A 13,118-nucleotide genomic window follows, 5' to 3' on the forward strand; every position below is an offset into this window, starting at 1 on the left:
TAGCACTTAAATTACGGCAGTTAAAGGAAGTGGTAGGATTGATTTCTACCCTGCAAGGTTTGCTTTACTTGCTACTTTGAGATGGCATTTTGAATATGTACATGAAAAGCACAATAAAAGGAAATGTGAGAGTGCCATGTCGTCTGAAAAGACAGACTAATTTCTCCTTTTCAGCTGTACGTGTGGTCAAAGAGGCTCCGCTGGATCATTGCTGAGGTCCCATTCACATGTCCATGAATGGCATTATACACATTATGCAAATTACACCTCCATGACACACTCTATTTGTAAATGCAAAGTTCCATGTCGCAATGAGAGAGGAAATGCAGGAGGATCACATGCCATTTCTGAGAGGGCCTCCGCATCTCAACAGGGACAGTATTGACACTAAACCCAAGCTTGAGCCCTTCTCCATACAGTGCCTGGTCACCTAATCATTGAATTTACCAAAAACGGTCTTATTGGGTATCAATACAGGTAATGTGTGGATGGAGAGCAGTGTAGATTTAGTCCTGTTTAATATGACTCTGCCACTATAACCCACGGAGAAAAATTCAATATTAACACTGTGATGTGTGCCTTCACCCAGGCCCCAGGATAATTATTATGACTATTTCAATGTGTTTTGTAACGATACTTCATTAATAATGCATTATAAATAGTTGGATGAAAAGAACAGTGCTGTGTGAGTTGCAAACTGACCCTTGTTATTAGCATTGAGAGAAACCATTAGTGAGTCGCCTTGACCTGTTTTAATGAGGTCTTTTTGCTCTGGGAAAAAAGGCAGAATCACTCTGTGATTGAGGAGTGGAAGCATAATTTAAATCAAGTGCACAATTTACCCTCAATCCACTATATATTACAGTTGTTTCTTCTGTTTCTCAAGGACATAACATGGAGGATAATATCTTAGATTAAAGGGGCAAGGTCTTTAATCCCAGATACTGTGGAGATACTTCATTCAGTACACACATAGGCTCTAGTCACACAATGCATTCCTGTTCGATGTGAAAGCAAGCACAAATCATACTGTTGTCATCTAATCTCGCTGTAGTCTTGGCAACAGATGGCTCTGGCTTCTCGGTCTACAGAACATTGGTTTGGACAGGGTAGATATTTGCTTGTTTACAAAAATAATACATGACAGAAGAAGGACACACATTTAGATAATGGAGAGCTATAAAATTAATGAAGTGATGAGAGTTCATTAAAAATGTCACTCTCGTTATCGTTATTACCGTGATGACTGGTGGATGTGGTGCCCACCGTGAGCAGAGATGGGCAGACGCGGAAGAACAGACCCCGCTCCTGTGGTGTAGGTAAGGGGGAGGACCGGTTCCTCATAAGCATCACGCAGTCTCGACAAGACGAGGAGCCGCCAGGGCGTTTCATCACACACATGCTATGGGAGTCATTATTCCAGCGCTACTAAACAAGAGACTTTCTCAAGAGTGTTTATTACATTTGGCTGAGGGGGAAAAATCAATATTAAATGACAACTGCGTAGTCCATTCTGTAAGAAGGCAGTGCGGCTCTCTATAGTCTGACTCCCCTCGCCCAGGCCATGGGCCGTATGCAGCACCAGTGGCGTTTCTGTAGTGGTTTTGCACAATAAACACCATTACCCCACTCGTGCAGGATGGCTGCTGCACAGTAAATTGTGCACTGAAACAGAGACACGGCTTCAACTCAACGGGAAAGAACCGCAAAGATTTTCCTTCCAGATAAATCCAGTCTAGTGCTCTAAACATATAAGCCTCACACTGACAAGGCTAAGTCCTCTTGCAACTGTCACTGCTGAGCTTGTGTGAACTCAAGGTGTGGTACTGCTGTTAGCTCAGGACACAGGGCAGATTAGCCAGCAGATAGTGAAGTCAAACACCACAACACAACACAACTGAAGTAAACTCACAGTAAAATGATTCTTTAACATTTCACAACATTGTGTCTATTCAGATTATTTAGTGTGTGTGTATACACTCAGTGAGCACTTTATTAGGTATTTATTAGACTTATTTAGTCTTCTGCTGCTGTAGCCTATCCACTTTGACACATTGTGTGTTTAGAGATGCTCTTCTACATACCACTGTTGTAATGCGTGGTTATTTACGTTACTGTCACCTTCCTGTCAGCTTCGACCAGTCTGGCCCTTCTCCTCTGACCTCTCTCATTGACAACGCCACATGATTGGCTGATTAAATATTTGCATTAGCAAGCAGGTGTGCAGGTCTACCTAATAAAGTGCACACTGAGTGTATATACATGTTAATATATCATGGAAATCTTGTTATTGCTATTTATTCTATAGTATAACATCACATCTCATGTAGTAATGATAGGTTGTATTTTAATAGGTATGATGAGTATCATTTAGTGTCCATCCCTTCTTACACTATCCGTACAGTACTCTGTCTGTAATTAATGTGTCTGAAACTGCCAATGAAAAAGCAAGCCTACTCTCTCATCAGTACACAACAGCTTGCAACATGGACAGCGTTATCGTATTTTGACTGCATGCTTTCTTTTAAATAACCTGTGCTACTCAATAAATTTGAAGTGAAAGCATAAGCAAAAGTGAGCCACACATTTCTTAACCAGTGTTTTCCTTTTTTTTTTCCCTTTTGCTAACAGCATAATTACCATTTGTGTATTGGCAGTGGAACTGAATGATGGTAAACAATTCCCCTTCAGCCAAGCAGAACAGCTTGCCTTGGTCATGTAACATGCTAGTGCCACCTGCTGGTCCAGCGATGAAGTGGGTAATTGTTTATTCTGAGTGCATAACAGATGGCAAACAGACACAGTTTAATGAGTTACTAGAATATTTTCCACATCAATTTCTATCAGCAGATCAGAATGTTTTCTTTTTTTGAGGCTACAGCCATTTTTTTTTTTTTTTTACCATTCATGAGCTCCACGTACCTGCAATGCATCCTGCTCTAGGGTATCTCGTGTTAGACTGAGGTTACAGAAAAGAAAATGGGTTGTGGCCTTATTGCGGTTACATGCCTATTTGCTCTCACAATCAGCATAATAATTTGAAACACTGTAAAAGACAGCATAAATGTAAATCCAATCTGTCTTTGTGTGAGGTCATAAATTAATTTTGTGTGGATACATCTCAATTAAAATCAAAGAATTGTCTTTAACCACACACTGTTGATTTAAGATTTCATGTTACCTAAATCTGACTCCCCAACCCCCACAAGGTTTTAGGAGTTTTTAAATGGCAACAGTCGTCTTCTTACATAAACTCTAAAGTCTAAATGCACATATGCACATTCATGTTAAATTCATCCGGTATAATGCAAACGAGCACACAGAAGCATGCAACACACGCACACACAAGCATGCATGCACGCACACACAACACACAAACACACAAAGCATACACACACTAGCACAGACTAGCATAAACCTTTTGCAAATATCTTGTCATGTTGGAAATTGTATGCCCTGACCTGAATCCTGGGAGATGGTGCTGATTCCTCTGCCTCTCTCCAGAGCCCTATCCATTTTACAGGACATGAATCCTCATCCTCATCTCCACCGAGCCAGTGCCTTTCTATTTACACAATATTTAAAAATTATATGCCGACATAAAAATCTACCAAACTATTTGCTTACTTGGGATTTCATCTGTGTATGCACATTCAAATCTAGGTCAAATGAAGGTTTGATGAAGCGGCTGAAAGAGTCCGATAGAATTTAGTGTGGAGAGAGAAAGGCAGGAAGGATAACAGAGGCTCCATTTACACTATCTGGACCACAGAGATGTCTCATACTGTTAACATGAAGGGAAAATAAACAGAGTCAATTTGGCTGTAGAGAAGTATGCATTACACTTGTCTCAACAACAGATCTCCATTAGCCATTATACATTGGGCCTATCGTCCCAGATAGGAGCTGATATCCTGATACTGTTTCAGGAGGGCTTGAATCTCATGAAATTATCCCTCCCGATGACAGCTTTCTTTTGGACAGTACCAAGAAACCCAACCCAGACAGTGCCATCATGCATATCAGCTTACTGGCTAATCATAGTCTGTTAACACAGCACATATTCTAATCACCAAGTGCGATGTGAACCATGTTTCACGTCATCTGTTACACTATGCAGACAAGGCAGACAAGATACACAAAACTCTTTCAATAAGGCTACTACGGGAGCAGCAAATCGTGTTTCAAACACTGCAATGTGCACAGGGAAGTTACATGTTAGAAATGTCTTTTTTTAAGTTTCATTTTTTTGTTGTCGAACATCCCCCCTTATTTAGAGGGCACTTGGCAGCTTCTGAGGGTTGTATTACTTTTTCAAGTGAGTACTTCCTATGATAGGTTCATATCTCCACATCCACCCAGCAATTGTGAGTCATGAAGACAGAACTTCTACTCCCGCAAAATTGCATTGGACTACAAATATTTACTAAGACTACAAGAGAAGACCTTTTCAATCCATCAAATAAATGGACTGCCAGTAATGGCAAACAGTTTCTTTAGACTAATCTTTCTAGATGTAAAGGTCACTTTGTCAATTCAAAACCTGTTCCCTGCTACCACACTGATTTCAGCAAAAAGGCATGTCCCCAGGGTGGAAAAGAAACAGACACACCTGATTTATCTGGATTTTTTCTCATTCGAGTTTTGTTTGCTTCCTCTATTTACATTTTAACAGATAGGACTAGACAGCTGTTCAAGATCATTACTGATTAGTGGTCATTAGGGATTCATCTCTTTTTCATTTCATGCAGTGACTATAATCTTTATGTATCCATGACGATAACACAATCTCAAGAAATTCATTTTCTTCAAATATATTACTTGGTAATGCATCAATATGAAAAGTTAATTAAATTATATCTGTTGATATAATAATACACTAATGTAAAATGATATAAACTAATAATATTATGTTCAACGTATTCTTTTCTGCTTTGTGGATCACCACCCACGCAAAACACATGTGCGCGCACACACAGACACACACATACTTTCAGCACGCAAATTAGCAATTAGAATTAGTGTTTTTAAGCCAGTTCTTAATTAACCTTGCTCATAACTCCCTCTATAGCTAATTTCCAGAAGAGACAATAGAGGAGACGCACTGGAGGCTCATGGGAGTCCCTCGCCCGCTCCAACATCTGAGAGATAAAACTGGGAGTCAGTGTGGTTCCATTACCCCAGGTATCCACAGTGTAGTGGAACAGGCTTCCAGCCAAAGGCACTGGTAATCACCATGGGATCCCACACAGAGGACCAGGGCCTCTGGAGACAGAACATGACACTGGAGCTTCAATGCGATGCTCTCTGCCTGCATGGAAGGAGCAGCACTTTAAAGAACCATGAGTGCTGTGCTGCAAGAACATTACAATCCTTCTGTAAACATGTACAGCCGTGTTTGAGATTAAGGCTTTCCATAAACTATTTGTCACAATTCAGCCTGCATTGCTGATATTATAATTGATATTATAATCTGGGCCCAACCTTAATCGTATTATCCATTATTATGGCATTGGCTAATACAATCAACCAATAAGGAGATACCATTATAAAGAACCCCAGCAAAATATATTTCTGGGTACGAGTATATGCCTCACTAAAATTAGTCATATGCCTTTGTTCTCAAAAGCCTTTACCAAAATGTGACACACAGTAATGCATATGTATGCGATAGCAGCAGGAGAGGTCCTAGTGAAGTCTCATATCATTTTTTTCCCAATGGACCGACAATTACACTCCCATTGGTTCTGTGAAGTCAAGAGTAATTACAGCACATTAGCAAGTTTCCCTGTCAGCTCACCCCACTTCACATACAAAATTGCTTTGAGGATTTCACTGGACCATGAAAATAGTTCATCTAAAGCTGAAACAGTTCAGCCGAGGTCTGGGCCTGTGACCATTATTTCCCCACACCAACAACATCAAAAACACACGACAAGCCGAATTACTCCAAACAAGTATGTAGCTAGTAGGCCACCTACCATCGAGAACTATGATTTTGCCTAGCAAATCATGATGGTAATGGTAATTATATAAACGCATTTTTTATTTTATTTTGAAGCTTATATGGAGATGTCCTGATCAGCACTGAAATATGAGCCACACCTGTAGACCTGCCTATGTAGCTTACTACCTACTTAAAACCCAACCTGACCAGAACAATAAATTCACATGATATTTCTTATTAACCAATAATAAATCATAACATACCAAAAGTTGAATATGGAGACCATAAAGCCAATTAGCATTACGGTAAAATAGATTATATCACACTATATGGAAATAATGCGGGTTGATAAACTATGAACACAATTATGCTCCATTCTTAAATGCTGTATGCATACATTTATGTGTGGTCCCTTCCCTACTCAATTGATTCCATTGATTTTCACTGAAACCTTGAGCTGGTCCCAATTAGCATAAATAAAATCAGACATAAGCAAAGTTCCTTTGAATAAAGTGAACACAAACATTTACTTGGAAATATATTCTACCCTAACCAGGGGCCTAACAAACACTCAGTGAGCACTTTAGGTATTTATTAGACTTATTTTTTAGACTTATTGGTCTTCTGCTGCTGTAGCCTATTCACATTGAGGTTTGATGCATTGTGTGTTTAGAGGTACTCTTCTGCATAACACTGTTGTAATGTTTGGTTATTTGTGTTACTGTCACCTTCCTGTCAGCTTTGACCTGTCTGGCCCTTCTTCACTGACCCCTCTCATTAACATGGTGTTTTTGCCAACAGAACTGCTAGTCACTGCATATTTTTTTGTTTTTCACACCATTCTCTGCAAACCCTAGAGACTATTATGTGTGAAAATCCTAGGAGATCAGTTTCTGAGATACTCAAATCACCCTGTCTGACACCAACAATCATTCCACTGTCAAAGTCACTTAGATGACATATCTTCCTTATTCTGAAATTTGGACTGAAACAGCTGAACCTCTTGACCATGTCATCATATTTGCATTAACAATCTGGTGTACAGGTCTACCTCATAAAGTGCTCACTGAATGTATGTACTTTGAGTTGATACAGCTGATTATTACCAGTTACCAGTGAGGCCTCTATTATTTACAATATAATTATTTTGTTACTACATTCTTTAGAGATGGGAAATGTTACCAAAGGCCAAAATCTCAGCCAAGTAAAAGCATTGTATGCTGCAGCCATTCGCTGTTTCACTTTAAGTAAGTTTTATCAGGGAGCATTAAATACAGTACCAGCATGGCTCATTGCTTGTGAGGAACAAAAACACACAGAAATGTCAGCTTTATATAACAAACCTATTCACACTTCATTTTCTAATTTTCTAGTTCTGAACGTGTAGTTCCACAAGAAATTACAAGCAAACATTCATTCAACCTAACCTATTATGCCCTGAACATAATTGCATTCTAAAATAGCATTGCCAACCATTATTCTGACTGCATGAACACTTTGCATTCTGAATTACTGAGGCAATCATGAGGGCCGTTTACTGATACAGTGGTATCTGTATGATCTTCCTTCTGTTACTTCTGCCATCTTTGGTTCAAACATATGGTTCAATGAAAAATAGAAAGCATAAGGAAACCCAAACAAAACAGCAACAGTAGTTAATTACCATTATTAATTACCATAGCCAAGTCAATTACATCTATACAGAATACACAGGGTGTTTTATAAGATGCATGATTTCTCAATTTTTCACCTTTGAAATTACCTTTATAAATGATAACAACAATGAATAATGATAAATGAAGCACACAGACTTGATTGGTGTGGAGCCCGATGCTGTCAGTTAGCCAAGGATTTAAAGCACTGCTACTGAGAGGACATTGTTGCTCGTAGCCAATTCAAGAAACGATGTGAGCCAAATTAAAACACATCTAGATTTATTTTTCCCTCACTAACAATTCGTGGAAGATCTCATCTGACCAAAACACCCAGTTCCAATACAAATTCCAATACCATTCCAATTTCTAAAGCAAAGGTGCAGATAGCCACTACTAAACATAGTGTGCTCCAGCTTCAGCGAGAGCACAATTGGTAATGCCATCTGCCAATGTCATTTCATGCTTGATTAAGCGTGAATCATTTTATTTTATTCCAGGGAGCCATTATTCAAGATTTTATAGCACTGTGAAAGCATGCTGTGGCTTCTGCTTTATGCTTGGTTGTTATTTTGAACATATGAAATAAGATGTTTATGTTCATCATCTTTTTCATTTCAATTTGATTATTATCTACATCCCCAGCCAGGCAATTCTGAGAACAGCGGTGCCATTATTCTAGCACCTTCTCACATCGAGAAAGAGAACACTGTGTTACTGTATCAGATATGCTGTGGGTTTCCTGTCAGGTCAGGAAAATAATACCCAGATACCAGTTAGAGATAGTTCAGTCCCGCGCTCCACCACTGAAAGCTCTATTCTTATTATACTGCATAAGCGTTTCCATCTTCAAAAAAATAAAATAACAATAAAAACTCATGCTCATGGTCCTGCCCCCTCCAGTGGAAATACTGTAGTAGCTTATTTCATATTCAAGCAGCTACCCCTCATCCTCATCCTTGCCATGTATATGCAAGTATTTTGTCAATCCATAACCATGGATCTGTCCTGGTTCTGAGCTGGCTTTAGCACAGCGGATCAATAAAGGCATAATGTTGGACAGGGGGCAGCAGGAAGTGCCTGTGGTGGAGGGGCCATGGCCCTCTCAGCAGTCCCCTGGCCTGGCTGGTGTCTCTTTAAGATGCACACAGGATGAGAAGCACAGCTTAAAGATCTCAGAAAGCTACCGCTCCGTCCATAACCTGCGCCCAGCCGGGACAATGAGTGATGTCCCTCCCCGTGCCGTTTTCATCTCGCAAAGAAAATGGCTGACGGAGTTATTAATAACGGCTCTTTCCCTCATCCCGCGTTGGACGTGCGCCCTGTTGTCACGGCGCTCGATGCTCCGGTGTGCTCCAACGTGCCTGACATGAGACACAGGGCACCCAGCGGCTGCGGCAGTCCATACGGTGACACGGGGTGCAGGAGGGCAGATTTGTACACTCCTCGGCAGTGCTCACTATATTTAAGTGGAGGGGGCACAATAATAGATGCCTTTGAATTTATGCATTTATGCTCCCCTATCTGTACCCCCTTCCAGATAACTACTTCTGCACTGCAGGTTCACAGCACTGCTTGCTGCGCATTGAGTTACCCAGGTAATATTTCTATTTATTCCATCAGACAGCTACACAAACAGATGAGGTAGAACAACATGACATTTTCCGTTCTTCAATTACTTTGCAGGGCTGGGCCATGTGGGTTAAAAGCCAACAAACCATAACTTTCCCTGACATTTCCCCCCCCCCCAAGTGACCGCTGATGGATTCTCCCTGACAAAGCATTCATTATCACAAAGGACAGAGTGTACACTAAACTCGCCTTTTCTTCTCCCGAGCCCCTCTATGTTCGTCTTCTTTTATTTTCCTGCTTTTGTACTCGAAATGAAACAGAAACTCTGGTGTGGAATGAAATGGATCCCGACCATCTGGACAAAGTGCCCCCAGCTGCTGGGAGCTACTGGCCACCCTCCCCGCAGCCCAACAATCCACTTATTTTATTGCTCTGTATTACTATTGTTTGCGATGGTTTGAACTGCTTCTCAAATGCAAACAAATGCTGTCTGCTGATAGCAATTTCATCCCATTATGCCGGGGAAAGGGAGATATGGAAATGAGGGACGGCCCTGCGGTCTGTGGTGCCTGGCTGATTCTAGCAGGGCTAGATTAAAATGTGCCAGAGGACATTTCATCAGAGGGCTTCAGACCACTTCTCTTTTATCATTTATCTTCAAGTGCCATGCTTAAGAGCTTAGTGCTACCCAAACCAAAGCTTTTTCTTACACGGCTGAAAATCGACAGCCACAGCGGGTGACATTCAATCAAAGACAACTGAAAAGTTTTTTTTATTTTTTTATTTTATTTTTTTTATAAATGATCCCAAATTAAAAAGGTCTCATCTGTCTATTGAGAAAATCAATTGGTTCCCAGTAACTGTATCATCAAAGTAGTGATTTGAGGTTTTCATGAAAAGTGCCACAACTGATTAAATAAAATAAAATGATAACATTGCATTTCCAGATTTGAATCTTAAAAGTCATCAATATGCATAAAGTACAATTGTGTTTCACCAAACAGTAGAGACTAGTGGTGACTTCAAAATGCAGAAACATACTGTACATCAACATGACCTGGGGTAGAACTCAAACATCAACATTTTAATTTGACTACATTATTAAAGACGTCCTTCTCCAGGGTATTTTCTTATACTCATACTGTATTATAAAATGCATATTTGCAGTAGTTTAACAATAAAGAGAAGAGGATGCTATTTGAAGGTTTATTTTTAAATATTGTGGTTGACTTTACTGTATGTTAAGATCATTAAAATTATTGTAATCATGAAGTTGTTAATGAAAAAAAAAAGCACTAGCTGGCTAATTAGCTAATTAGCTAGCTATGTGGCCCGTTGACAGATCCGGGTTGAAAATAATACAACATCCAAGAGGCTTCTTTTCAACAGTCCCAACACTCCCATTTTCAAATACTCTTATAACACTCACCTCTCACAAGCCAATGACTACAGCAATACATCCTAAAAAGCTATAGAGGACTGCCAATCAGAAGGATGCACAAATCAGTGAGGCAGAGGGAGGGCAAACCAAATTTGCAACCCGTCAACGGCCCTGTATGAGAAAAGCTGCCTCTATTTATTAACACTTTTTAGTTTTTGTTAATGTTTAGCTTTTTGCTGTTTCGTTTTTATGGTGTTTTCACTGTTGCCTCCTGCTTTTTAGCCTGGAAAGCACTGCAAGATTTACCAGCATATGAAAGCAGGTCATAACAAATTATCGCTATTGTTATTAATTCAGCCCCCATTTTAAAGTCAAATCGCTGAAAGGAAATCACCAAGCCAAAAAGCAGGAAATTACCTGCAATGCAAAAATAACCAATACGTTGATCTTTTTTCATCCATAGTCTTGACAAATTTACATTTGAATGTGCATGAAATTATAATTAAAGGTGCCGATTCCTGCAAGAACATTCATTTGCTAAGGAAAATGGCTATATATATACATATATATATACATAAAAGAGCTACATATATATAAAAGGCATATCAAACTCTTTTTGTGTGTCTTTCAGTCATCAAAGGCATCATCACAGAGAAACAAGGTTCTGCTGTGTGATTCAACTTTTTGCCTTTCAGTGGACTTATTCACAGTAATATTTTTTCATATATAAGTCCACAGACACACCTAATGAGAAAAAAAAACAAACAACATGGATACTCCTTAGTCTTTCGATTGTGGAAATAACTGAAATGCACCACACAACAAAATATAGCAATTTCTAGTTTACCCAGCCTCCTTGTTTTAACAGGAGAGTTTAATATGGTATTACTTCATCTGCGGCCTGTCTCTGGAGGATGTGTTTTCTTTGCTTCTACACGGGGCCCTAAGAGACAGCTCCTCGCTCTCCAGACTCCATTAATATTCTCCACACAGCCCTTCCAGCAGCCCATAATAATCAAGCTTGCTTTGAAACCTCCTTTTGCAGCAGGGAAAACATTTTCAATTCAAGAAATAAATGCTAACCCTGTGGCAATAATAAGACTGAAAACTATATTTTACAGCCAAACAAATGAATAAGCTATATGTTGATGGGGTAACAGCTATCCTGAAAACTACAATCTTACACTTTAAGAAACAAGGAGGGAATGTCAATCAGCCGCGGTGAAATGAAGCTGCAGAAATGAAGCTTGGAGCAGTGTACCCGGTCATGAACTAGATGGGATTCCAGTAGGATCCCAGACTGAGAATTAGGCATGAGATATGTGGCCTACAGGCTTACAACAAAGCTATATGCATTTTACTTCTCCTTACTAGGTTACTAAAACCTACCAACATAAAAATAAAAATAAATAAAGACACAACCATCGTAATACAGTTGCCCTGGCACCCGCTCCATGATAAACGGTTCACTTGTTGTTGTAGTTCATTCTTGACTTGACTAATAGTCCTTTTCAAACTCAATATCACTGGATGTAACACAAATATGTATTTTTCTGTAATATGTCAACAGTTTATGATAAAACTGTGAGGAATTATGTTCATGCACTGTTCTGTTCTTTAAGTGAAATATCACAATAAATGAACATCAGCAGCAAAATACCACAGATGCTCTAAACTTGACAGAATCACATACTGCTATTTGAAAAAAACTACATCAGCAACTCTCCTGGGGCCTATAAAACCCAGATCCCCCCCAAATCAGGAGCACAGGCTGGAGTAAAATAGAGCCGCTCCGTGTTTTACTTCATGCAGTTATCCAGCTAACTCAGTAATCCTGCTTTGTGGAACAGGAACCTGGACACATGGTATGAATACTACCATTCAGTATTCAAATTATTTAGGCATCAGTAATGTGACTTACCTGTCTATATATGCACTTACTGTATGCAACTACACATCTGGAGTAAATATAAGCTATATCTTGACTGCTTGTAAATGTTCAACAATTGAACATTTAAGATCGCTATTATCTATTGTAGTTGTTGGGAAACACCTCACTTTGAAAAAATGCTTTTATGATGCTGGTTTGGTCCAAAAAGGAAATATTAGGTAAACATGGTCCAGATTGGACAACATATTTCCAAACCCGCTCATTAATCAACACAAGCAAAAATAAAGAATGAGGCTTCCAGATACTGGGCACGTTCGTGCAAACATACCATGCTGAAATGTTGTGTGTGTGTGTGTGTGTGTGTGTGTGTGCACTATAAGACCATGCGAGGCTGGGGAGACTCACACAGACAGGGGTACAGAGTGTGTATTTACATCCAACATCAGTGAACATATGCTCGGCTCCCTCACCTCTCCCTGCTCCCCTAGTTAACGCAGCTGAACACCAACACATGGCAGGCCTCTGATCTGATCTGGGAGGACACCGCTGGGGCGGGGCGGGGTGGGGCGGGGTACGTCCTCCTCTCGGACAGGTTCACAGCGCTGTTAAGATGGAAATGCATTCAGTGTGTGGACGGTGGTTTTTTTTGCACCGTGCCTTGCGGGGGGGGGGGGG

Source organism: Conger conger, chromosome 15 (genome assembly GCF_963514075.1).
Source record: "Conger conger chromosome 15, fConCon1.1, whole genome shotgun sequence".
NCBI lineage: Eukaryota > Metazoa > Chordata > Actinopteri > Anguilliformes > Congridae > Conger > Conger conger.